The sequence below is a fragment of the Mustela lutreola genome, chromosome X (genome assembly GCF_030435805.1).
Source record: "Mustela lutreola isolate mMusLut2 chromosome X, mMusLut2.pri, whole genome shotgun sequence".
Classification (NCBI taxonomy): Eukaryota; Metazoa; Chordata; class Mammalia; order Carnivora; family Mustelidae; genus Mustela; species Mustela lutreola.
Genome location: NC_081308.1, coordinates 100,151,809 through 100,179,363, shown reverse-complemented (window position 1 = coordinate 100,179,363; position 27,555 = coordinate 100,151,809). Strand labels below are relative to the sequence as shown.

General features: G+C 38.0%; 1 protein-coding gene and 1 pseudogene across 1 annotated transcript in view; both read left to right on the top strand.

Moving 5' to 3' along the window:
• LOC131821040 (glyceraldehyde-3-phosphate dehydrogenase-like) overlaps window positions 1-27,555 on the top strand; it is a 122,572-nt pseudogene that overhangs the window by 75,687 nt on the left and 19,330 nt on the right.
• The window catches only part of CT83 (cancer/testis antigen 83), a 58,031-nt gene continuing 43,917 nt past the window's right edge, over window positions 13,442-27,555 (top strand). The window contains exon 1 of the mRNA XM_059158011.1: window positions 13,442-13,763. The gene's annotated coding sequence lies outside the window, so the exon portion shown is untranslated. The remainder of the gene's footprint in view (window positions 13,764-27,555) is intronic.

Here is a 27,555-nt window from a genome sequence, read left to right as displayed (position 1 = left end):
GTTTGTATTACAATTTCAGGTTACAAAATGGCAACTTGAAATAAATATGATTAATAAATGACTGCTGGAAGACAATTCTTCATGGATCCGTTGCAATTCTGTATGTCCTTAGAACAGGGGAACTGATTGCCTTTGATCTAAATTAGCCTTTAAGATATGTTTGTTTAGCAAATATATTTAGATGATATAGTGTCTCCTTCCAAAGCAAAGGGCAGGTTTGTTTACTCTCCAGTATCACGAAGATAATGTCTTCTAAAGCAAGCGGGGGCAGGTTTGCTTGCAACCAATTATAAATGATTAGGGCTTCCTAAGCTCGAGGTTCCTCTGGTATGATGTAAACTCACCATGTGGGCCACCCTACATTATTCTTGTGGTACTTGGGGAGAGGGCAATGAGAACTGAGGGGAACATGATGCTCATGCTGCCGCCTGTACCTCGACTTAAGAAGTCCTTTGTCTCTGACTAGGAATCTCCTGTCTTCTGTAGCATGTATTCCTACAGTCCTACAGACTTTATTCCTACAGTCTACCTAACTTGTTAGCTTGCAAACAGAGTGAAATCTCTGACCCTTCACCATTTTCAGTAATGACCTTTTCATTTTCATTGGTTTGATAACAAATCCATATCAATAGGATTTATATAAATACTAATTTATTTAAAACTTCTGCTCAATGTAAATAGGCTAAACCTTTGCCCGAGTTGAACTTTCTGACATCACAACTTGCAAATGATCCTTCTCTAATAAGATTATATATTCATTATAATCAGACAAATTTCTTTCTGCCTGCAGATAATTCGTAATTCATAGCAATATTGTGAAGTAGTGGTTCACCAACACCAAGTCGTAATATGAGAAATGACTTGTTTTCTCCTGCCACAGAAGGATTCTTGGGGTTAGATATTAGAATGATTCATAAAATACTTCTTGAAATTTAATTTCTACTCTTAAATGAAGTTAAACCATGACTGTAATCAAGTTCTGAAATTTTATGGGATTTGTTTTCCCTGTGGTAAATCATGGGATTCTGAAAAACAAAAACAAATTAACCCAGGCTCTGATTTTTTTTTCCAAATTTCCAGTCACTACAGTCAGTTAGCTTGTTTTCCAAATTGACTTTGATACCTGAAATCTATGCCTCAAGCATTGACTGATCTGAGGTATTCTGTTGCATTCTGAAGCATATAGGCATACTACAGTGGGTCCTAGCAGTGGTATCAGACTTCAGTTTATGTTATAGAGTGGCTATACACCAAAATGGCTGCATTGTCTTTATCCTTACCTCAAGAAGAATGAAAAGCCAACATCCCATGGTAGAATAAAATCTTAATAAAGGATTCAAAATGTGCGTCTAGAAGGCTACCGACCCTGTAGCTAATAAGTACCCTCAGAACTTTAATTCTGACCTTCTTTCAGAGAATTGAGTTTAAACCTAATTTTGAAAATGACACAAAGTGGGCTAAGCACATAGAAATGTTAAAAATGCCTAAAGCCAATAAGGTGTTCATTATTTCATATCTAAAAAGCTGCTAATAAAAAGAACTTCAGTCCAATCATTTTATGACAAAAACGTAAATGTTTAACTTCCAATATTTTATTCATTAATTATGACTACCTTTCTTTCTCATAGAGCAAATATCTTTGTCTTAGTTACCTTGAAAAAGTCTATATAGACCAAAGCTGAAATCGTTTTTAAATAACTTTTCAATTTGGAACACAATTACGGTATTTTGAATTGAAGCAAATTTTCTCATCTCATTACCTTTGTTTAAAAAAATACTGTAGGCTTTCTTCAAAAATAATTACTAAGCTTTTTGACATCAGTAGCTTGAATTTAAAATTGGCCCAAGGGTATGACAAACTTTGAGGTTAGGTAAACTTACCAGATTTCTTTTCTAAACAAATGGTCCAGCATTCATATAAACATACAAAGGTACAACTCTTTTTTTTTTTTAAAGATTTTATTTATTTATTTGACAGAAAGAGAGAGATCACAAGTAGGAAGAGAGGCATGCAGAGAGAGAGGAGGAAGCAGGCTTCCTGCTGAGCAGAGAGCCCAATGTGGGGCTCGATCCCAGGACCCTGGGATCATGACCCGAGCTGAAGGCAGGGCTTTAACCCACTGAGCCACCCAGGTGCCACCAAAAGTACAACTCTTAGGTCAATAAGCATAGTCTAAGATTTTACAAGTGAGTATATTGTGATAGTGTGAGTTAAAAATGTAAAGAAGTACAACTCAAGGGATGCCTTGGTGGCTCAGTCAGTTAGGCATCCAACCAAGCATCCAGCTAAGGGAATGATCTCAGGGTTATGGGGTCAAGCCCCACATTGGACTCCACAATCAATGGGGAGTCTGCCCATCCCTCTTCCTCTGACCCAGCCCCTTCCCCACTTGTGCTCTCTCTCTCTCTTTCATAAATAAATCAGATTTTTTTTTAAAGTGCAATTCAAGTGACTGAATTCCATGAAGTAATTCTATGAAGTACATTTTAATTGCAATGCATAATAACATATTTTTTCATTTATTCACCAGTTATTTCCTGGGCATCTGCTATATATTGAAAACTATAGAAAGCTTTGAAGATATAGACATGAGTAAGACACTGAAGGCCCCCGTCTCATCTTCAAGGCGCTGATAGAGATTAGGAGAATGATGGAGGTATGATAAAAACATGATATGAAAGCATGGAGTAGGAGCACCCAACTCTGTCTGAGGTAATCAGATGAATGGTTTCCTTGACTGAGTTGTCCAGGAGGCAAAAATGGACAAGGATGTATAAGACAGTATCCACACAAGAAAGACTTGAGACTCTAACTTATCTAGGTAAAGTAGAGGTGAAGTTACTCATAAAATGTAGGAGGGAGTGTGCTGTCTGATGGGACCCTCCACAGAATGGCATTAGCTAGGGACATCAAAGAACTATTAATCCTTTACCAAAAGAGACCATGTCTTAGTCTGGAGACTATGATTATTTTTACAGAGTATATTTGCCAAAGCTCATTAGACTGTTCTTGCCTGTTTTAAAATAGAGTCCATTTAAATTAAAGCAGGCCTAGTTCATAGAGTTGTAAGAAAGAACTCTGCAAAAAGAAGGGCTATCACAATGTGAATTATAATGCCCATAATGTTTCCAGGTTTGCTTCCATCTAAATTGATGTGTGACCTTGCACAGATCATTCCACATCGGTAATTTGGGAATAATATCACAAATGTTACAAAAATGTGAGGCTTCATAAAGCACTCTGAGAGACTCCTATGAAGAGATCATAGATGCGTAAAGTGCATTATGATGAGAACTAATAATAAATTCTTGCTTTGCTCTTTGCTCGCTAATTGGAGGTGTAACCTGTTCCAGAGTATTAGAGGAGTTGCAGCTAAGTTGAGGGCTCTGTTTCTCATCCCACTGTGGCTTGTAAATAGGGTGATCACATAATTTTTGCCCAAACTGGGACTTCGTTGATAGGAAAGAGTGCACTGACCAGATGGGACGCTCAGACAACAGGCATAAATGAGGACTGTCCTAGGCAAGTTGGGAGGTAGAGTCACCCTCCTTTGTTGTTTGGATACACATATCTACCCCTTCATTGTTTGGATATACAAAGCATCTTTTATAAAAGCTCAAGGTTTTCTCTGGGAAATTCTAAGTGTGATGGTTGCCATTTGTGAAACAGGCCATGACAGTATCAAAGCAAGTGTGAGGCAACTATGGACATTTTAACAGAGGCACAAGTCTAGTAGAGGAATATTATTGCACTCTCCACCCTCAACCCACACTTTGAAATGTAGCTCTCATAGCTACAGAGCCTCTAATCATGCATGCATCTCGCCTTCATTCTCAGAAAAGTCCCTGACCTACCAGATGCACTCACGGCATTAACATAGCCCATTGGTTCTGTTCTCTGTATATAAAACTGTGGGATATTTGAGCTCTGGCTTATACAAGTCATTTCACATTTCTGAGCTTCATTTGCCCCATGTGAGAGTTCAAATGTTATCTAAGCTTCCTTATGGCTCTGATCATGCTGGATTTTATGTTTTCTTTGTATGTTAGAATAGGAAAGAATATAAATGAAGAATATATATATATACTGTTTTAGCTTGCAAATTCCTGGAGTTTGAAGACATTGCTTTTTTCACTGCTTTTCTTCTCTCCCCACAACAGACACACACATATGTACATACACACACACCCTGTTCATCGTTACATCAGCAGCAAGGAGAAAAGGCAAGGTGGCAGGAAGTGGTGTTGAGGAGGCAAAAGGGCTGTATAAAAATGGAGGAAGGGGGGAAAAGATGATTGGGATGGGAGGGGAGGGAGCCAGAGCCAGGCACTGTGCAATGGGCAGCCTGGGTCGTCACGTACGTTCATGATTGCTAGTCATGATCATGGACTGTGAAAGCAAGAAGGAAGCCATGCCTTTAAAAATGATTTCCATTCTCAATCTGTAAAAAAAAAAAGGTTTAATAATATGCAATCAGTCAATAATTTGCAAGATCATTAAATTCCTACAATAGAAGGGAAGAAATTGTTAAGTCTTACAGATCTTCCTGGTGGCAATTCTCAAAAGAAGAAGTCATAGAGGTTGGTTACTAGGTGCAGCAATCTCCAAACTCAAGTTAAAAGATGTCCCTCACTGGTTTCTCCCAGGATAACAATAGGGCTGGGGCAATTCGCATCATGGGCTCATTCAAATTAGAATGATCTTATTTCTGTCCCAAGAGCACAGCTTTCATGTAATACAAAATCACAAGACATGGAAAATGATATATAATAATATGATTGGATTCCAGAGATAAGTGCATTTCATTTCCTTGTTTCCAGACTAACCATTCACTATTGTTTGAATAGAGCTGATGAAAGCAGACTAATGAGGCTTGAACTGAAGACCTAAAGGTGAGGGACTGTTTTTCAGTGTTGAAGCACGCTAATTAAGAAGCAGTTAAGTGGACACATAAAATCTTACATCCGCCCCATATCACTAGCAGGACAATGTAGCAAACAATGCTTTGAACTAAGTATCAAGATATCCATACATTATACTTGGTTCCTTCATTTAGTCAAGAAGCATTTATTGAAGACCTAATATGTGTCAGATATTATGTCTTATGTTAGGGAAATAAAAACCGGTGGGGTTTGACTAAAGCATAGAATGAATGGAATGGAGTAGGGAGGGAATAAAAATCTTACAAGGGTACAAGTCAGATGGTACAGACCTCTGCTTAAGGAGTTGAGGGTTTATCCTGAGAGAAGCAGAGTATTACCGAACCATGTTTAAGCAAATAAGTGTCACTCATTTTTGTATATTCAAAGATATTTCTCCAGCTAGAGTATAGAGGAGGTATGGGGATAGGATCTCATATTGTATGCCAGAAGGCCAACTAGTAAGTGATTGCAATGGTACAAGCAAGTGATCATAATGGCCTGGACTAGTTCTCACAGATCTTGCTGAATAATTGAATGTTTGGGGAGGGTGGGGGCCAGTAAGGGAGAAGAAAGGGTTAAGAGTGATTCCCAGGTTTCCTGTTTGGTCAACTGGGTTCAGTATGTGAAGCCACATCGTGAAGAAGCCACATACTGAAATAGGGTTCAGAGAAAGAGAAGTTTCCTGGTGGGATGACAAGTTCAGTATTGAACATAAAGATACTCTGGTGTCTCTGGGACACTGGAAGAGAGATGTTGAGTAGATATTCAGATATAAGGAAAAAGTCCACAACTTAAAATGTAGATTTGGAAGCCATCCACAGAGGGATAATTTAAATCATAAGAGTAATTCAGATTACCAAAGAGCACTGTGTAGACTGGAAAGAGAAAACAGGCCTGGTCACAGTCTGAAGAACACCAGCATTTAAGGGATACACAAGAAGAATCAACCTATGAAAGAAACTAAGAAAGAGCTAGAGGAGAGGAGAAGCAGGTGAGCAAGGTGTTACAGAAATCCAGAGAAAGGAGTGCTTCAAAAAGAAGTGAAGGCAATACTTCCAGATGCTTGGACAGGTCAATTTTCCTTTCTTGACTTGTTATCATCTCCATACAATAAGAAGATTGGATTAATGTATGTTAAAACCATCCCAGATCTGGTCTCTTTCTACTTTATAGGTGATCTGAAATGTCTCCCCTTACTTTGATTAATGGGGGGAAGAACATTCTTTCCAAGATTAGCCCCCAAGAAAAAGTCCTCTGGCCTTGCCACCAGTCTAATCAAAGCTTTTACATCAACTAACAATGACTACAATTAATAATAATAGTAAAGAAAACTAGAAAGTTAACAGCAAATAAAAACAATATATAAAAAATAGCTATATGTTCTTGACCACCTACTAAATGACTGGTATTGCCCTAATTTCTTTTTGTACTTTAAGTCGCTCACTGCTCATAAAGAATAACTATCCAAGGATGTCTGGGTGGCCCAGTTGGTTAAGCGGCCAACTCCTGTTGGTCATGATCAGCTCAGGTCATGATCCCAGGGTTGAGAGATGGAGCCCTATGTCCGGCTCCACGCTCAGCATGGAGTCTGCTTGAGGTCCTCTCTCTCCCTCTGCCTCTGCCCTTACCCTCACTCTCTCTCCCTCAAATAAATAAATAAACCTTAAAAAAAGGAATAATTATCCATATTTTACAAAAGTTAAAACCAAAAGTTCACCAATAGCTTACAGTGTTAATTTATGGGAGAGGTGAGATTTGAAACTAGGTCTACCTAATTCTAGCTATTTACTTACTGTGAAAAGTCCCAGAGACAGCACCTCCTCACTTCCTGCATCTTTATCTCTTATGAAGAATATGAATTCATTTTTCCTTTAACCTATTGTCTGAACACAGCCAGTCAGAATTTTTTTTTAAAGATTTTATTTATTTATTTATTTGACAGAGAAAGAGATCACAAGTAGGCAGCAAGGCAGGCAGAGAGAAAGTGGGAAGCAGGCTCCCGCTGAGCAGAGAGCCCAATGCGGGGCTCGATCACAGAACCCTGGGATCATGACCTGAGCTGAAGGCAGAGGCTTAACCCACCGAGCCACCCAGGCACTAGTCTGCTTCTCCATTTGACCTTCTCCCCTCTCATGCTCTCTCTTATTGTCTCTCTCTCAAATAAATAAATACAATCTTTAAAAAAAATTACTCTTGTCTTAATTTTTAAGTCTTTTCTATTAAATTCGCAAACAAATTGTATTTTTTTTAAGATTTTATTTATTTATTTATTTATTTATCTGACAGAGAGAGAGAGAGAGAGAGAGAGAGAAAGAGAAAACAGTGGACAGCAGAGGGAGAGGGAGAAGCAGGCTCCCTGCTGAGTGGGGAGCCTGACACCAGGCCCCATCTGAGGACCTTGGGACCATGACCCGAGTTGAAGACATACGCTCCACAGACTGAGCCATTCAGGTGTCCCAAATCATTGTTTTACAAGATCCACAGCAGTTGGTATCCTGACAAAGGTGAACACAAGCAATGGGAGAGGTATTATCTTCTAAATCTTTCAGTGGTCAGGACTTATTTGCCTTCTTCTGAGCATACTTTACACTTATTTGAAGCTCTTCCCTTTTTCCTAATCCTTCCATAATGTGGATCTTTTCCTAAATGTCTGTGTCGCTTGGGTCCATTTTGAACGTGAGAAAGCATTGAAGACAGATCTGAATAATAAAGTAGGAGAAGAACACAACCAGTAAATATGCCGTATGGAAGCCACTCTCATACAGGCAAAAGTATGAAAGATGATGCATAAACCTATTAACCAATCTTCTGCGTAATGCACATACGTATGTGTGTGTGTTGTCCTAGGGGATATAGTGAAGTGATAGAAGTGACTTTTATTTATTATTTTATGCATTTTCAAAAATGGTAGAATTTTATGGGATTTTACATTTTCTTTTGTGTTTTCATTTTTTTAAAACTAAAACTCTTTTTAAAACAACACCACTACCAAAAAGGCTACTTCTAGGCAGTTTCACATTCTCTTCCTCCAAAAACTATTTTCATGGTGTCATCAATGTGCTAAATGTCCAAAATAAAACTTTCATCTTGATTTGTTTTTTGTAGCAGGCATCTCTAGGGATGTCAAACTCTACTCTGAGGACTACCCTCCCACATGGGGAAGGGAGAATCTTTGTCATTTCTACTATATGACTGTCCTCCCCCACTTCTGAGCATAGCAATTGATGAAGGATAGACACATGATCCAGGGTATAACAATTCATTCTTCTTCCCTGATTATTTGAAATTGGTATTCAAAGATATTCATCTCTATTGATGGCTTAAACTGAGATAGCAACAACCTATAAGCAATAGATTGGCTATCTTTTTTTTCTTTTTTTAAAGATTTTATTTATTTGATGGAGAGAGAGACAACAAGAGAGGGAATTCAAGCAGGAGGAGTGGGAGAGGGAGAAGCAGGCAGAGCAAGGAGCCTGATGTGGAGCTCGATACCAGGACCCCAGGACCATGACCCGAGCCAAAGGCAGATACCCAACAACTGAGCCACTCAGACACTCCAATAGGTTGACTATCTTACACAGGAAGATGGAGAAAACATAAATCTGCCAAAAGAACATGAAGCAGGCAAAAAAGACAAAATTTAAAAAGAGCTCATGAAATCTGAGGAGACGTCTTAAAGAAAGCAGCCCAAGAGAGAGCACAAGGAAGACTACTCAGATTCTTAATAGCGTGCTCCTTTTTGATTCTCAGCCTTCTTAAGACTGAAATGTATCCTTGACCTTGGCTCCTTGAAATAGTGTTCTTTATATTTACTTACAGTTGTTTGAGTTGGTGTCTATCACTTTTTATCTGAAGCTCCTTGCCTAAGATAATGAATTACAAATTTTCTGCCTGGCCTAGAGGGGAACAGCAACAATATGAATTTAAATGAAGGCTAACATACAAGGGGTATCTCAGAGGTACAGACAGCTGAAGGAATTGATCTCATATTTGTGATCTCTTCAGCAGGCTGTAGTCCTTTCACAATATATGTATTTCTATTGTTGTGTGTTTAACAGTGGTTTTTGGCCATTTCCCCTTTGGGCTTTTGAGGGGAAGGATTAAGTCTGTGGAATCTCTTCTACATGAAAATACACATCCTACAAGGAGGTTTAGTGAAAGCCTAAACATGCCTCTTTGTATAGTGTTCACACAAAGCTGGGTACCCTATTTAGTGGCTATAGCAGAGCATCCTAGAGGATGCAGGAAAGAGGAAGTCTTCATTCATGGCCATGAGAACCCATCAAATCACAATCGAAGGAAGGAAGGAAGGAAGGGAAAGAAGTAAGGGAAAGAAGAAAGAAAAGAATGAAGAAATAAAAGAAAGAAAAAGTAGGGAAGGGAAGGAGGGAAGGAGGGAGAGAGAAGGAGAGAAAGAAAAGAAGAAACAACAGCTTCAATCAGATCGATTGTCTAGGTCAATGCTTAACTTCATTTATGTGCATCATCAATAAAAGTGAGTTCTGACCCAGTGGCAATGAAAGCTCTGAAATAAATGAGGTGTCTGCCCCTGTGTGAATCATAACCTGGTAAGTCTTTCAGAAACAGAAAATTAACTTTCTCAAATATAAATATTAGTAGAAGGATTTCCTCTAACTTTTTTTCATTCATTTCAGATGCTGCGTTGGGGTAACTAGACTTTCAGTTAAGGCTATTTAACTACTATGCCCTGATGTTGATTTGTTGTATATGTTTTTCTCTTCCATGTAAGACAACGACAAAATTAAAGAAAGAAAAATGAAAATAACCCCCGGAATAAAAAAAAAAAATGGAGTGACAAGTAATAAAGTTTACTATGTCCCAGAGCCAAGGTCACTTTGGACTTCCTGTGCTTCAAATTTTTTCATCCCCATGGGCCTTCACTGAATATAGAAGCCATTAATCAAACCTTAGCTCCTCGGTACCAGAAACAATGCAATTTTGGCCCTCAGCCGGACAGAATACACTCTGACCTATATTGGCTGATTGGTCTCTTTGCCACTTTCCATGCTGGAAATAGGGGATCAGGTTGACTGGCAACACGTGGGGTAATCTACTTAAATTGATAATGGGGAAGAGGGAGCCACTTCTTCCTCCATTGGCCTCCCCAGAAACCTTCCAGTGGGGTACAAAAGTTACAACTGGAAGAATTCAGGGTAGCAAGAGAAAAGTGAACAGACCAGACAATGTCTGCAAGAGGGTGCCTCATTCATGTTGGAGTCTGTCAGATGTATTAAAAGCAAGTGTCTGAGATAATAATTCACTTCATCTTTCTATTTCCCCCTCAGTGGGAGTTCGTCCTGTGCACCATGTCCCCAGCCTTGGTTGCCACAACCAAGTCCTTCAGTTAGGCTAGCACAACAAAACCTCCCTCCCCTGCCCACCCACCTGCCTGCCTGACTGCCTGCCTTGATTATTCTAGGAGACTTCTGTGAGGTCTCCCTGTCTAGTGTCTCTCTTTCTGCCCCAGTCAATCTTGTTTGCTATTGTTATATTTCATCTTCTCCAATGTCATTTTCTTTACATTTATCTCATCTAAAATCACCTACACCAGATTCTCCTCATTAACTGAACCAAACTGAATTTCTTACCCCTGCTTCTTTTCCCTTGACCGTCTTCCCACACCCACTCCTCCCCACCCTACCACTGGTTTTCCCATCCTGCCTTTTATAATTTCACCACCAGCCTTCATGTTATAGACAAACATGTACCTTGCTTATAGTAGAAATAGGGCAAGTGTGGACCAGAGGTCCTCTGTGAGGCATTTCCATTATTTTTTAAATCTCCTTCTTTAAAATAGAGAGAGGCTGAGCAGAAGGCAAGTATTGAGGAGGAAAGGACAGTGAAGGAGGTAAAGCACCAAGACAAATCCTGGCCTGACTGAAGCCAGCTTCCAGACTTCCCTTTGCTACCCAGCAATTGTCTTCCACCCTTTCCAGTGTTGGTATGGCCACCGCACAAAGACAATGTTTATGAAATACCAACTATAACCCATACTTAGAGTGTGCCATGGCATTGACACCTAATGGCCTTTGAGGCTGGGACTGGAGCCCTCTACCTTACACATGAGGAAAGTAAGGGACTATCTGTCTCCGAAGCCGGTGCCCTTCCCCTTACTGTGCTCTCTTCTTAAAGGAGGTAACATGACATTGATCTATACTGATGAGATCCCCTTCCCCACTCATCTTCTTCTTAAAGGGAACTGTGTTACGAAGAGAAGGTCTTGAAGGTAAATTGTTTTGCTCTCAGTAGCGCCTATAGAGGTCCTTCCCTGGCTCGGAAATCAGGGAACAAAGGAATTCACAAATTCTTATCCATAGCCACTTGGACCTCACAAACAGACTTGTGAGTAAAATCAAAATACAATGATTATTTTTAAAATAAAAAATGTAAATGAATTCCCATTAAATGTAATTACTTAAACATTTAAATCTAAAATTTAATGCATTGATAGAAAAAGATTTAAAAGGGCTATTGGAGGTTATTTGATCATTAATGGCCTGTAGAATCTTCTCGCCATTTCTTGCATAGTAAGTGAGCATGGCTGCTCTCTTCCGTAGTAATTCCTACTTCCCCACCATTCTGAGCGCATCAGTTCCTCACTCTAGATTTTCTTCTGTCGATGCAACTGAAGGAAGTATTGCTTCTCCAGCAGCCACATCAAACTATTGATGCATATTAAATTTAAAAATCAGGCAAAAGCGCAAAAGAGATTTTCGTGTACTGATGCTAAGTCCTATTTCCTGCAATGCCTAATGATAGCTGGGCTGCCTTCTTGCGTGAAGGTTTGGGGTCATCATATCTCATGGTTATCTCTGGGAAAAAAAAGTGTCTTGCTTCATTCAGCCTGTGAAGACACTAGTTAAGGATGACACCCAGTTTTCTGTCTTTGGGAACTAGGCAAGGCAGTTACAGAGGTAGTAAATTCAGGCAGGAGAGCAGATGGACAGTGCAAGAATTGCATTATTTTGAATGTGTTGAGCTCAAGCTCCCTGACCAAATCCAAGTGCAGAGGTTTGGGGCTCCAATACAGCTCTAGGAATCATGAGCTAACTGATAGGAATGTAAGCAACAGACATAGTGAAGTCATCCAGAAGATCAAAGGCTTAGGAATACATTTGGGATGTAGTTTTTATTGGCATAGGGAAATGAAACTCAGTGTTGCAAGGAGTAGTCAGAAATAGAAAACATTCTATAGAACTATGGAGTATGAGTATTTCAAAAAGTAATGAAAAAGTAATCAATTGTGTCACATGCCACAAAAAGATAGTTGGGGAGAGGAGTAAAATACTGTGATCGGGGTAGTCTATGCCTAAATACTTTCCCCCATCTCCCTTAGCAAGGGAAGAAATGGCCTGATAGAACTTTTCTTGGTGACATCATGGTGGATTCAAAGGATAATTCCTTTCTCTAATAACAGCTTATAAACTACCCCTTTCTTAACCCTTTCTAAAATCAGGCACAACTCTGAACACATATCCACTGGTGGTAAAGGACCCATTTTCTTCTCCTTATTAACAATTAGAATGATAATCCTCTGTTCAAATCTTTTGGTATGTTTTCCCATTCTCAATAATGAACAATCTTATCTATAAAATCTCTCAGAACCCTGGTGTGTGATTCCTCTGGACCATGAGCTGTACATTTATTTAGAAGAAAAAAAGTGTCCTTCAAAAACTTTTCTCTGCATTTCCTGGATTTCTCTTCCCCTTTCCCAATATTCCTTCTACTATTTTTATAAGAAGATTATTCCCTTCCACTAAAGAACATGAGCAAAATAGTCTGACTTTTAAAAAAATCAAATGCCTTCAAGGTAATCCGGTTAATTTGTGAGTAGAATAATGCCAGTGAGTTTCAAAACTAAAGGTAACGATATATTCAAGTTCATTCCTAATAGCCTGCAGAGAACTATTGATACTCGTGTTCTATTAGCTATAATAGGGACACACACCTAATTCTGTTCAAATTACCTTGAAACTTTACTGCATCATATCTTCAGACAGCAGATTTTTTTCACGCTTAATGAAATTAAATCTTTAAGGATACTCATAAATTACAAGCTACAAAACTGCATTGCACCTTTACCTATAAAGCCTAAAGAAAGAGCAATCCTATTTTAAGGCAAAATTGCAGATTAACACAGAACTCACAGATGTGAATAAGAAGAGAAGCCAGTATCTTTCTTGCCAGTTCCTTCTGGCTTTTACTAGAAGACTCTAGTTGCCACTTCTGGGAACTCAATCCTAATTTCATACCCTCTGCATGTACCAGAAAACCTGTCTCTCATCATGCCACAATTTTCTTCCATTTCAAGGGTCTAAAGTCATATTTCTGGTTTTTCCTGTTGTTAACTCTGGCTTGCTAAAATCCCCCAAATCCTTCTCCCCCCACCCCCGCTGCTCGACCAATATCTATTCATCCCCTCCTCCTCCCTCCCTCTCTCCTCCTCCCTTACATACGGTTGTCGGAAAATCACCACAAAGAGATCCAGCTGGATGAATCATCCTTTAGACACACAACTCTTCTCAGAGACACAGATCTTTTGAAAGCTGATGGGGACATCTTTCTCCAAAGCAATTCAGGAGTTAATCCTCAACCAAACAACCCTGTGAAGTAACTCAGGAGTACAGGGTTCATTTTTTGTTTTCTTCCAAAAACTCTAGGGAAATGTGGAACACAGTATCTACATATCACTCTTCTGAAAACTTCAGAGATCCCTCTGTTCTCCAAGCAGATGGAGATCCCACTCTATCAAGGGTTTTGTCTGTTGGCTCTTCCAAAGAGGCTGGTGCTCCTGACTCTTAAGAGTAAGAAAGAGAAAGGTAAGAATTTTGCTGATTCATAGCTTTCTGGTATTTCTGCTGCTCTGGGCCTGTTTTTAGGGGTTCGTAGTTGTTTAGTTTTAAGTAGTTATTCTCAAATGTAATCAAATGTAATCAAATTTGTATTTTCTGAACTTTCATGTTCCACTCTCAGATGACTAACTCTTTGAAAGTCATCTTCAGGATCTTGAATGATAAAATGCCTAACTCTCCTGATGGCACCAAATCCCAGAAAAATCTAAATGAGTTGAAAAGAGCTCTACTTCTTTATAGATTCTATGGAAGACGAATAAAAGAGGCTTTAAGTTATGCTCAGCAGGGAGTTTAAATAGTGTCTTAAAATTAATCACAGAAGATTGTTTAAAGCTTTCAGATTTTTAAAAGTCAAATAAGAACTAAACATTGCACAAGTAATAAAGGAGTCATGATTTTAATTCTAACTTTTAATATTTTCAGGAAAGAAGGCCCCAGACCAACCATTATATAAAAACACTCACCATGACTAATATTTCTGGTCATTAAAGATCACATTATATAAAAATGTTTAAAACCTACTTCTGGTTTTGACCCTGGATCATTTTATATAATAATAAAACCAACTTGCATCTGTACAGCATTTGGGAAGGGCTTCCCAAAAGATTCTCATTTTCCATTTACATAGATGCTTGTGGATGAGTACAGATGCGGAATGAAAGCAGAGAGGTTATGTGAATTTGCTTAAGGTCACACGACAATTTCATGATATGGCAAGTTAAAAATTTATCCTGTTGGCTTATTCACAGCTCTTTCTCTCCCTCTCTCTCTTCAAGAGAGGAATATGCCTCTTGGACCCTTTGTTCCTCTTAGAAGGGCCCAACCTTGCCACAGAGGTCTTTAGGCTTTAGCAGTGGAGGGTCAGAAGTAAAGGAAGATACAAACCATGAGAGACTCTTAACTCTAGGACACAAGCTGAGGGGTGTTAGAGGGAAGGAGGGTGGGGGACAGAGTAACTGGGTGATGGGCATGAAGGAGGCCATGTGATGTGATGAAGACTGGGGGTGAGATACAATTGATGAATTACTGAACTTTACTTCTAAAACTAAAAGTACACTATATGTTAATTAACTGAATTTAAATTTAAAAGAGGGGTAGAGAAAGAAGGAAAGAAAGAGAAAGAAAGAAAGATTAAGAAAGAAGAAAAGATTAGGAAAGAAGGAAAGAAAGATTAAAGGAAGATAAAAGGGGAACTATAACTGGTCTTTTGAGCTGAAGGCTGAAATTAATTTACTCGGAGTGGGTGAGCTGAGAGGAAATAGGTATAAGAAGCGCCAAGATATCAGACAAGTGTATAGGACAGAAAGAAAAACAAAATTTTAAATTCATTTCCAGAGATTACATGTCCCCTTAATAAGATTCAGGGGATACAAGTAAAAAGATGAATTAGTGTAAAGTTGCTCTTAGTTAAATGGGCTGTGGTTCCATGTGTCCTTAACATTGCTCCAAAACTATACCGTATGGTTGCATGTCTTCAAATGCTTTCTTAGTAGTATATCTTCGGCCTTCACAATATTTTTTTTTCCACTTTATCATAGTAACTCTATATCATAGAAGAAATCCCCAAAGAATTTCTGTATAAGTGCAGAAAATCCTTACTCTTACCTGTTGCCACATGAAAATGACTTTTTCTGTTAGAGGTGACTGACTTATTGGAAGTCCAGTGCGAAGGGATGAGAACTAGACTGGAAAGAGGGAAAGATTAAATTCATACTAGATATGCTAGCACATATGAATAACCTAACAATCCCTGTTAGATACAAGTAGGAAATTGATTTATAAAGTGCTATCATTGGTTACTGGCACTAATCAATTAACTAATACATTGATTTATTTATACACTCGACTAAGTTTTAAAGTAACAATTCAGATAAACTACGTAAGGATATTTGTATTTAGGAGTTCCACGTTGAAAGAGAAGGAGGGGAAAAGAGAGACACACAGATAATTAAAATGATGCAATCTGATATACTTTATATTAGAAGAACATATGCATATACGCTATAGGAATTCGAAGCATAGCAAAGTGAGTGAGTAAAATAAAGGTAGGCCTTAACAATGATGCAAGAGCCTTACCAATGATGTATTAAAATCAAGTAGATAAAAGAATGATGGAGAGAGTGTATTCTATAGAATCATGGCTCTGCCCAGCTATGCTGTCATGGTGTGTTCTCTAAAAATTGCATGGGACTGGGGAGTGTCTGTGTTATGGAGAAGGGTGGCAATGATGGTGCTAATAATTTGCAAGATATAACGTTGGAAAAGTGACTTGAAACTAGATAGAGAAGAGTTGCAAAATTTTGCAAGTATATGCATCTGCAAATTTTCTTTAAAAAAACTCATAGCTTTTGATAAATTGTCGAAGACCTTGTGACCACCCAAAAAGTTTGCAGGTCCCTGCTAAAGGAAAAGGAGAACATATATATTCCTTTTTAATGTTTATATTTGAAAATTCCTTATATTACTGAATACACCATAAATGTCTTTTTAGATCCTTCCATATTCTTCCACAATATAATTTTAATCCTGCCTGGACTGTACATATATAAATAAATATACATATTTAGACTATAAATATATATCTGTGTCATGGTTTGTCCAGTCTCTTACTGTTGAATATTATTATTCTCCTTTTTCTGTAAATGACAGACTTCTTATAGCTAAAATTTTTGCAAGCATTTGTAACAATTTATTTATAATAAACTCCTGGAAATTTAATTATTTGATCACACACTACATGCCTTTTTAAGGTCTTTGGTAAATACTGCCGAATAACTTCTCCCCAAAAAGTTGGTGCTGATTTGAGCTATTACTTCCACTGTATATGGTGTTTTTGTATACCCTGCTCTGTAGTCAAAAAAGGAAATTACACTTATTTCACATTTTAACATCCACTTGTGTTGTTATCAATTGGGTCCTTTGCCCTTTTTAGATTGGGGTGCTTATCTATTACGTAAGGAATTGTAGGAGCTTAGTTACGCCTCTACTCACAATGTGAATTATTGCCATTCATGTTTGTGAATATTCACTCTAGTTTATTTGGCTTTTAGTTTGCTTTTGCAATGTTTGACTTACAGAAGCTGGAAGATTTCATTTAGACAGATCTATCATTGTTACCCTTTATGAATTATGACCATAATACTTAGAAAGTCCAGACCCATCCCATGACAATTTAAATATCTACCTATATTTTCTTCTAGAATTTAAAAGAAACTTATAGAATGTAATGATTTTCCAGGTGTCTGCACTGAGCTTCTTGAAACATCCAAACTGGACGCACCAGATCCAATGTTTATCTCTTAGATTTATCTCTTAACCACTTTTCCCTTGCTAACCACATCAGCATTTTCTCCAGTCTTTGGAAATGCCAAGCTCAATCCAAATGAAAGACCTTAATGTTTGCTATTATCTGGACAGTGAGCATGGTTCACTCTTTTGCTTAGGTCAAATCTCCACTTAAGTGTTACCCATTCATAAAGCCTTTTCCTGCACGCTCCATCTAAGATAAAATACCGGTCCAGCCCATCACACTTAGTCTACTTTATTTTTCTTTCTATAACTTAATTCTACCTGAAAGGATATATTTATATATATACACTTGTTTATTGTTTTGTTTAGCATCATATGTTTCACATGGGTCATATTTTGTCTTCTTTTTTTTTTTTGGTAAAGATTTTACCTATTTATTTAAAGAGAGAACACATAAGCACACGCCTGGGGGAAGAGCAACATGAAAGGAAAGAGAGAATCTCAGGCAGATCCAGGCTGAGCGCAGAGCCAGACTTGCAGCTGGACCTCATAACCCTGAGATCATGACCTGAGCCTAAATCAAAGGTCAGATATTCAACCAACCGAGCTACCCAGGTGCCCCAATATTTTGTCTTCTTATTCGATCTCTGTATCCTCAGGACCTACAGAGAGATGGGTGAATAGGAAGAGATCAATAAATACTTGCTAAATAAAGAAATCGATATCAAATATTCATACCTAGTATGTTCCTCTAGGAACATCTAGTATGTTCCTCTGACTTATCCAGTTCCCAAATAAGTAGCTTTATAATATATATATTAAAATCTATAAGACAATCTTTTTTATTCTTTCTAAGTATGTCCATCTCTACTTACTGCATATATTCTTCCAAATGTACTTTATTTTTCCTATTTACAAAAAAATGATACTTTAATTGCACTTCCATTAAATCATGAATTTATATGAGGAAAATTGGCAACTAATATTTCTAACCATGAATGATTTTACATCTCTCCATTTAGTTGATTCTTCCTTTATGTCCCTCAGCAAAGTGTTATATTGTTCTTTGTGTTAGTTTCATACATTTCACATTTGTTTTACTTCTATGGATTAGATAGTCTTGTTATCATAGAGGGAAACTTTTATTCAAATCATTTCCTACCTACTTATAAATTTAGTGTGAAAATTTCAACATAAATCTGTTATGTTGTATTATTGTATAATTCAAATTTTATAACCCATGCATATTTAATCTATTAAATCTATCAATGACTAGAACTTATGAAAAATATACCAAACTACTGTAGTTCTGTCAGTTTATCTTTTCATTTCTAATAAATTTTTGTGTTTGCTTTTAGATGTTTTGTTCTTTTAATTGGTTGTAAAATTTAGTGGAAAGTACCAAGAGACTTTACCTTTTATAACTGAAAAGTCAATACTACTATATTTTTGGTTTGTAACACCTTTTTTGGTTTTCTCTATGGTTTAAAATACTAATGCATAAAACAATAATCATAAATCCATGTTAATAGACAAATGACATAATGGCATATAATTTATGACAATAAAAAAAAGGGATGCAAAGATGTGTAGAAACAGACTTAATGTATGACATTGAAGCTAAGTTCACATCAATTCAACACAGATTGTCATAGGTTTAGGGTGTTAACTGTGATTAACTTGGTAAATTAATAAAAAAAGTAACTAAAAAATATACAGAAGGGGCACCAGAGTGGCTCAGTCGGTTAAGTGGCTGGCTCTTGAGTTCATCTCAGGTCATGGTCTCAGAGTCCTAGGATAGAGTCCTGTATCAGGCTTCACACTTCATGGGGAGTTTTCTTGAAGATTCTTTCTCTCCCTCTTCTTCTGCCTCTCCCACCACTCATGGGCTCTCTCTCTCTCTGACATAAATAAATAAATAATATATAATTAATATCTCATATATTATATATTATTATATATAAATATGTATACACACACACACACACACACACACACACACACACATATATATAGACACATACAGAATAGGAAATAGGAGGGGATCAGAATGGTGCACTAGAGAAAACCAAACATGAAAAAACATGCTTTACTAGGGGAACCAAGAACAAAAACTGTATAAGACATAATAAACACAAATAGCAAAATGACAGAAGTAGGTTCTTCATTGTCAGAAATCACTTTAAATATAAGTAACATAAACTTGCCAACTAAAAACAGAGATTGGCAGACTGGATACAAAAAAATGATCCTTTCATTTATTTTGCTTTTCAGCTCTAGAGTTTCTTTTTGGTTCCTATTTATAATTTCTGTCTTGATTAATATTATTTATTTGTTCATACATTGTTCTCCTGTTTTCCCTTAGCTCTATGCCCATGATGTCTTTTAATATTTAAGCATACTTAAGACAGGTGATGTAAAAGTCTTTGTCTAATAAGTGCAAAATTTTCTTGGAGCAATTTCTATTCATTTCCTTTTTTTCTGTGAATGTTCCAAACTTTCTTGCTTCTTTGTGTGCTGCATAATTTTCTTGTTGGAAACTGGGCACTCTGAATATTACAATGTGGTCATTCAGGATGTCAAATTCTCCTCCCTCTCCATGGTTTGTTATTGTTGTTGTTGTTTTAAATATTAGTTTTTTGTTTGTTTAGTGAATTTCCAGAATTAATTGTATAAAGCATATATTATTTTTTGAGTGTGGCCTCTGAAGTCTCAGCTAATGACTGGACAGAGACTTCCTTAAATGCCTAAAACCAAGAAGTCTCCACACCTTGGCTCAGAAGATCTTTGTGTATTGAAGCATGCCTTTAGCCACACAGGTGACAACTCTACCTTAGCCTTTACTTCCTGCCAGTGCAGAGCCTCAAGGTTAGCAAACATGAGAGCTCAGGACATACAGATATCTTTCCTGAGCATGCACACTCTGGATATGTGTGTGGATTTCTAGATTTCCAGGAATAAGCTGGAGATATTTAAAGTCTCTTATGTTTATCTTTACTTTTTTTTTTTTTTTTTTTAGTGAGCTTGTTGTTTCTCTCAACTCTTATCACAGCCTGAGGCAGCTGTGATTTTAAATGATTTTTATTTCTTGTTTTAGATAAATACCCCCAGGGTAAAGGCTATTGGCACTGGACTGCCTATGTATCCAATCACATGAAGAAAAGCCTAGCGTGGGAGGTTTTCTAGTAAACTGTCAGGTCAAATAATGACAATTCACTACAAATGGGGCTTTGAAAAAGCTTGAACTCTACTGTGATCACTCCAGGAACTGCTAGGCTGCTGATTTTAACCATAATTGTGGGCCATTTTTCTTTTTTTAAGATTTTATTTAATTATTTAGTGAGAGAAAGAGAGAGAGCATGTGCATGCACCAGTGAAGATAGGGAGAGTGGGAGAGTGCAAATCTCCAGGTGTCTCTGAGCTGAGTGTAGAGCCCAGTGCAGGGCTCCATCCCACAACCCTGAGATCATGACCTGAGCTGAAACCAAGAATCTGAGACTCAACTACCTGCATGACCCAGGTGCCCAGTGAGCCATTTTTCTTGACTCAGCACTCTCATGGTTGTTGTAAGCCTTTGGTTCATTTCCAGAGTTCAGAAAGTTTATTTTGACAATTTTTGCCAGTGTTCTTGTTACTTTTATGAAGAAGGGGATATCAAGGAGTCTTTATTCCACCTTTCCCACTGATGTCACTCCCTTTAATTTCCATTTAATTTCCAGCTGTGGCTGCATCTAAAAATTTTTGATATGTTGACATTTGTTTCTCATTTAGCTCAAAATGTTTTTAATTTATAACTCTTTTTCCCCTTTGTTTATAATTATATATCTTAATTCTGAATGTATAAGTATTTTTAGTTTTCTAGGTGATTTTTAATAGACCCAGCTCAATGGCACCATGATCAGAGAATATACTTTTCATAATTTCAAAATTCCATTCTTTGAGAGTTGAACTATCATCTAATGTTCCCCGAGGCTATATGTCTTTTTTTCTTCTGGATGCATTTAATATTTGCTGTTTCTCTACTGTTTTCATCAGCTTTACAACACCTAGATTTACTGTAATCTGTATTTATCTTATTTTGTGTTCATAGAGCTCCTTGAACATAAAATATTGGATGAACCTCAAAATCATGCTGAGAAAAGGATTACAGACACAAAAGAATATATAGTACATGATACTATTTACATGAAACTTGAAGAAATACATATCCCCTCTCTGGAGATAGAATGAAGATCAGTGGTTATTTGGGCCAAAGATGGAGATTGACTAGAAAGGGGGAAAAGGGTATCTTTGAGATAATGAAAGTGTTCTTTGTTTTAAATGTGGTGGAGGGGGTGCCTGGGTGGCTTGGTCAATTAAGTGTCTGCTTTGAGCTCAGGTCATGATCCCAGGGTCCTGGGATCAAGTCCCATATCTGGCTCCCTGCTTAGTGAGGAGTCTGCTTCTCTATCTCCCTCTGCCTGCTACTCCCCCTGCTTGTTCTCTCTCTCTGTGTGTCAAATAAATAAATAAAATCTTTTTAAAAAATAAATGTGATGAAGGTCCCATAAAATGTTGTTTTAAACCATTGAGTTTTGGGATGGTTTATTACTTTGTAGTAGGTAACATTTATAGAAATCAGTACGTAGAAGCATAGTGATGTAATAACAAAGCACTAAAAGATGTTCCACTGTATATGGGACCAGGGAGCAGGCAGAGGCTAAGAAAGCAGGGGGAGGGGGAGGGTCTGTTAGCAAAAATTTGAGGAATGTCCAACAGTGAAAACTGGAAAGGCAAAAAAGATCTGTTATTTGAATCTGGGGAAAAAGAGAATCCATATTGTATAATAGCAAAAACAATTAGCAAAATGTCATCTAAGTAATCTTGGAGAATAGAAAATATACATAAATGAACTTACAACTTGGACTAAAGACACATCTCAGCAGAATGTTGAGCATAACAGTTGGCTTCTCCTAGCTATATATGACAAAGTTCAGGAAAGAAAAGATGAATTATTTGGTTAGTTCCAAAAGATTTTGATGGAGTCTTTAAGGGTTTTCTATATATAATATCATATCATTGCAAAGAGAGGCAATTTTTCTTCTTCCTTTTTGGTTTGAATGATCTCTCTCTCTCTCTCTCTCTCCCTCTCTCTCTCTTTTTTGTCTAATTGCTCTGGCAAGGACTTCTAGTACTATGTTAAATAAAAGGGCCAAGAATGGGCATCTTTATATTTTCCTGATCCTAGAAGAAATGTTTTCACCATTGAATATGATATTAGCTACGAGCCTGTCATTTATGACCTTTCTAATTTGAAGTATGTGCCCTCTATACCCAATTTGTTCCCTCTGTATCCAGTTTGCTGAATTTTTTTTAACATGAATGGATATTGGATTTTGTCAAATGCTTGTTTCTGCATCAATTGAGATGATCATATGATTCTTATCTTTCATTTTCTTAATATGGTGTAGCTCATTGATTGATTAGCATGTGTTAAACCATCCTTGCATCCCTGAAATAAATCCCCCTTATTTGTGGTGTATGACCATTTTAAGGTACTGTTCAATAGAGTTTGCTAACATTTTATTGAGGATTTTTGCATCTGTGTTTATAAGGGCTATTGGATTGTAATTTTCTTTTCTTGTAGTGTCCTTTTCTGGCTTAGTATCAGGTTACTGTTGGGCTTGTAAATTGACTTTGGGAGTGTTTCTCTTTGATATTTGGAAGAATTTAAGAAGAATTGGCATAAATCCCTTTTTAAGTATTTGATAGAATTCACCAGTGAATCTATCTGGTCCTAGGCTTTCTTTTTTTTAACCTGGAATTTTGGATTATTGATTCAATCCCTTTACTAGGAATGGGTTTGTTCTAATTTTTTATTTCTTCATGATTCAATTTAGTCATATATGATGAAGGATGAATAGTGGCAAGAAAGGCAGACAGGGAAAAAGGGACCCCGCCCTAAGAGGAAATCACCCTTAAAAGTATCTTACACCACACTGGAAGGAGCCCTCCACCCTTTCCCACATGAAAGGTAAATGACAAAAACCTCATTGGATGACAGGCAGAGGGAGGGTTAATCAGATTAAAACTGTCCACCACCAAGCCCATTAAAAACCCCTAGGCTCAAGTCCCTCCCTTTTCAGGAGCTTTGCACTAACACTTTACCATACCTCAATAAACTCTTTGCAGCTGACCACTCTTCCTCTGGTCTACCTCTTCATTCTTTGAAGTGATGTGACCAAGAACTCCAGGAACTAAAGGAAAAGGAAATCCTGTAACAAATACATGTTTCTAGATATTTATCTGTTTCTTCTAGAGTGTCCAGTTTGTTGACAAAAAATGGTTCATACTTGTCTCATGATCCTTTGTATTTGTACAGTATTAATTGTAGTATCTCCTCTTGTGTTCATCATTTTATTTAATTGAGTCTTCTCTCTTTTTCTCTTGGTAAGAATAGTTAAATACTTGTCTATTTTGTGTGTTTTGGGGCCTCCTTTTTTTCTTAAATGAAAGTGCCTATTGTACGTTAGCCTTATCTTAGCTTTGGCTATATCTGAAGAAGGCAAATAGCATGACTTTTTATCTGCCAGCTCTTAGGATCAAGAAGAGCTGCCCCTCCAAAAACGTATTAGACGAACTATATGTAATGAGCTCAGTCTACATCTAGATCAGACTTAGATAATGAGATGAAGACTTTGAGCCTCAGCCAAAGGTCATAATGAGATTTGAATTGGGGAAGAAAGGATAAACTATCTTCTACAAGGTGGGAATGTAAATAATTGTGCCTAGAAGAGAACTGGGGTAGATGGAAAACCATTGCCGAGATAAATTACCCCTCCTGCCATCAATAGGTGGCATGTTTTCCCCCAGTGCTTTGACTGTAAACTTCCCTTGTGAGTTATTTTGACCAATATAATATAATAAATGTGTGAATTGCAGAGCCTAAGCCTACAGAGAAGTCCTTGAAATCTTGTCTTCAATCCTTTAAAACACTGCCCCGAAACTGACACGATCTTGAAAAAGACCAGGGTTAAAGACGGAAGAGAAAGGTCTGGCCATCCCAGATGTTCCAGATGAGTCAAGCCCCTTGACAACTTGTCAGCTGAATGCAGCCACTTAAGTGAGCCTTGGCCAGATCAGCAGAACAGCTCAGTCATTCCACAGAATTGTAAAGATAATAAATAAAGCCTTGTTGTTCTAAGCCACTAAGTTTTGGGGTAGGGTGATACAGTGTATTGGTTTTCTATAGCTATTTAAAAATTAGCAACTAAAAACAGCCAGCATTTATTGTATTACACAGTTCCTGAGAGCCTGGAGCCTTGGAGCAGCTTAGCTGAATTTCTGACTCAAGGTCTCTTGTGAGGTCAGAGTCGAGCTGTTAGGCAGGCCTGCAGTCAATTCAGATCTTGGATGGGACTGGAAAATCTGCTTCCAAACTCACTCACATGTTTGTTGGCAGGTCTCTCCTCCTTTCCGGCTGTTAGCAAGAGGCTTTGGTCTCTCACTCTGTAGGCCTCTCCACAGGCTAGTTCACAGCATGGCTGCTTATGTTGCCCCAGAGTAGGTGACCCAAGACAGACAAAGCATGTATGTGAGAGAACTGACAAAATGGAAGCCGCAGCCTTTTTTTAAACCTAATTTTGGAATTGATGTATCATTAGTTCTGTTGGAGGCTATTAGTCACACAGACTAACTCTGGTACCATGTAGAAAATACCGTACAAGAGTTTAAAGACCAGAAGGTGGGGATCATTAGGGGTCATTTGGAGGCTGACAACCACATATTACAATAGGGAACTGGAACAGATTTTTTTAGAATTATTCTTCGTTTTGTTAGCTATGAGAATGACAGTGTGATTTTCTCCTAAGTTCATACTCTTAGAAATGCCTGCTGAAGATGGACTGTGTGATGACTTGAGCCATAAGATTTCTTTAAAATACTTCAGCAAGGGGCGCCTGGGTGGCTCAGCGAGTTAAAGCCTCTGCCTTCGGCTCAGGTCATGATCCCAGGGTCCTGGGATCGAGACCCGCATCGGGCTCTCTGCTCAGTGGGGAGCCTGCTTCCTCCTCTCTCTCTACTTGTGATCTCTGTCTGTCAAAAAAATAAATAAATCTTTAAAAAAATTTTAAAATAAAATAAAATACTTTGGCAAAAACAGTAATAACAAAATAGATAGGTAAAGCAAGGGTGGGGATATCTTAAAAATTGTTGAATATGGGTGATGGGCAGAGGGAATGCATTATCATATTCATGGAGGCTGGACATCTTTCCTATAAAACTTTGAAGTCAACATTTACAACGTGCATGACATGGAACGCTTTGCTACTTCTTGAACTTGGGGAGATTTTAGATCTCAACTTTAAAAATGTATGAGGGAAGAGCTACTTTCTCAAATTTTTTTAAGTCATGCGAGGGAAAGAAAAAGAAACAAAGACCACTGGTAGAAGGGGATGTTGAGGCTGACTTTACTTTTGCCTTGGAATTGGGATCTGTGGCCCAAAGCTGAGAACAAAGAATGGTTAAACTTTTGACATCTGAAAGAGGCCTCAAGGCCCAGTCAAGAACTAGAGCCAGACCTCTCCCTCTCAGCTATTATTTAAAAACAAACAAACAAAAAATAACTGCTGTACTGACTCTGTTAGCCTCCAATATCTCTGCAAGCCACTCCCAAATTCTGTAAAAGCAGAAGGCTAATGAGAAGGCAGGCAAGCCAGGGTGTAGTAAGCACATTTCTCCCTCCTTCCTCTGGATTGGTAGATAAGTATCTTGCTCTTGGCATGATGCTTGTTCAGACCTGTGTGTGGCATTGGTAGAAGTGTAGTAGTGGAGGGTGAGGGATCTTGGGGGAAAGCTTGACATGTCTCTCTCAGAGTTTGTGTGGTATGTGCAGACTTGGCTACCACTCCCTGCTTCTCTGCTGTGAAGGCAGAGAGCTGGTTGGTAAAGCCAATGGCAGCAGATCAAAGAAGGAATGTAGTGTGGCATTCTTGGTACAAAGGGGAGAACCCTCACCCAGGAAACTCCCCAGGACTCCACAGCACTGAAGTGTGCAGGAAGGAACCTCAGAAATCCCCTTGCATTCACACGAAGGGGTATGAGGTGCAGGAGGGACAGAAGCAGTAGGGTTCTATAGACAGACAAAAATTGAGGAAACATTTTACCCAGAGAAGGGGTTGGGATGTGACTCTAACATGTCATCAGCCAATATCAGGAAGCTCATTGAAGATTACTATATGGTGCACCCTCCAAAACAAACAAACAAACAAACAAACAAACAAAGACATGTGGTAGGCATTACCATTATTCTTCAATACCCAAATTCTTTCCACCTCTGGCCACGTGGAACAGTTTCCTGCTGAAGCTGTGTGAGGTGGCCACGTGCTGTGATCTGACCAATGAAATGGGGTGGAAGTAGCATGTATCACTTCTACATGGAAGTATTTCATCACCAATGCTTGGTGCTCCAGTCTACTTTTTCCCTGCTGCAGTGAGTGTAAAAGTATTTATTCATGGAGAGCCCATACTGATGAATGCCAAGCCAACATAGGGAAAAATACGAACCAAAGAGTCACCTAGATCCCAGAAGACTTTGAAAGATTAATTTTTGAAAGTTCTTTTTGTAAGCCCCTGAGATTTTGGAAATTGTTTATTACTATAACAGAGCCTAGTGAATCCTAACTGTTACTCTGTCAGTGAGGATGCATTAGTCAAAGTCACCAGCAATTGACTAAAGACTAGCCATGTAAGATGATCCCTACTATCTCTCTCTCAATCTCTTTTTTTTTAATTCAGAGACTCACTTTGTATATTTTTATTTTTTATTAGCTTATTTTATTTAAAGTCAATTAGTTAACATATAGTATATAATTAGTTTCAGATGTAGAGTTCAGTAATTCATCAGTTGCATAGAACACCCAGTGCTCATTCCATCATGTGCCCTTCTTAATACCCATCACCTGGTTACCGCATCTTCCCACCCACCACCCCTCCAGCAATTGTCAGTTTGTTTCCTAGATTTAAGAGTCTTCTATGGTTTCTCTCCCTCTCTGACTTTGTCTTATTTGAGTTTTCCCTCCCTTCCCCTATGGTCCTCTGTTTTGTTTCTTAAATTCCCTGTATGAGTGAAACCATATGATAACTATCTTTCTCTGATTGACTTATTTTGCTCAGCATAATACCCTCCAGGTCCATCTACATCAATGTAAATGATAAGACTTCATCTTTGTTGATGGCTGAGTAATATTCCTGTGTGTGTGTGTGTGTGTGTGTGTGTGTGTGTGTAATCTGTTGATGGACATCTGGGATCACCCATAGTTGGCTATTGTGGACATTGCAGCTATAAACACTGGGGTGTAGGTGCCCCTTCAGATCACATTTGTGTCTTTGGGGTAAATACCTAGTAGTACGATTGTTGGGTCATAGGGTAGTTCTATTTTTAACTTCTTGAGAAACCTCCATACTGTTTTCCAGAGTGGCTGTATCAGTCAAGAAATAGGCAGAAGACACGAACAGATATTTCTCCAAAGAC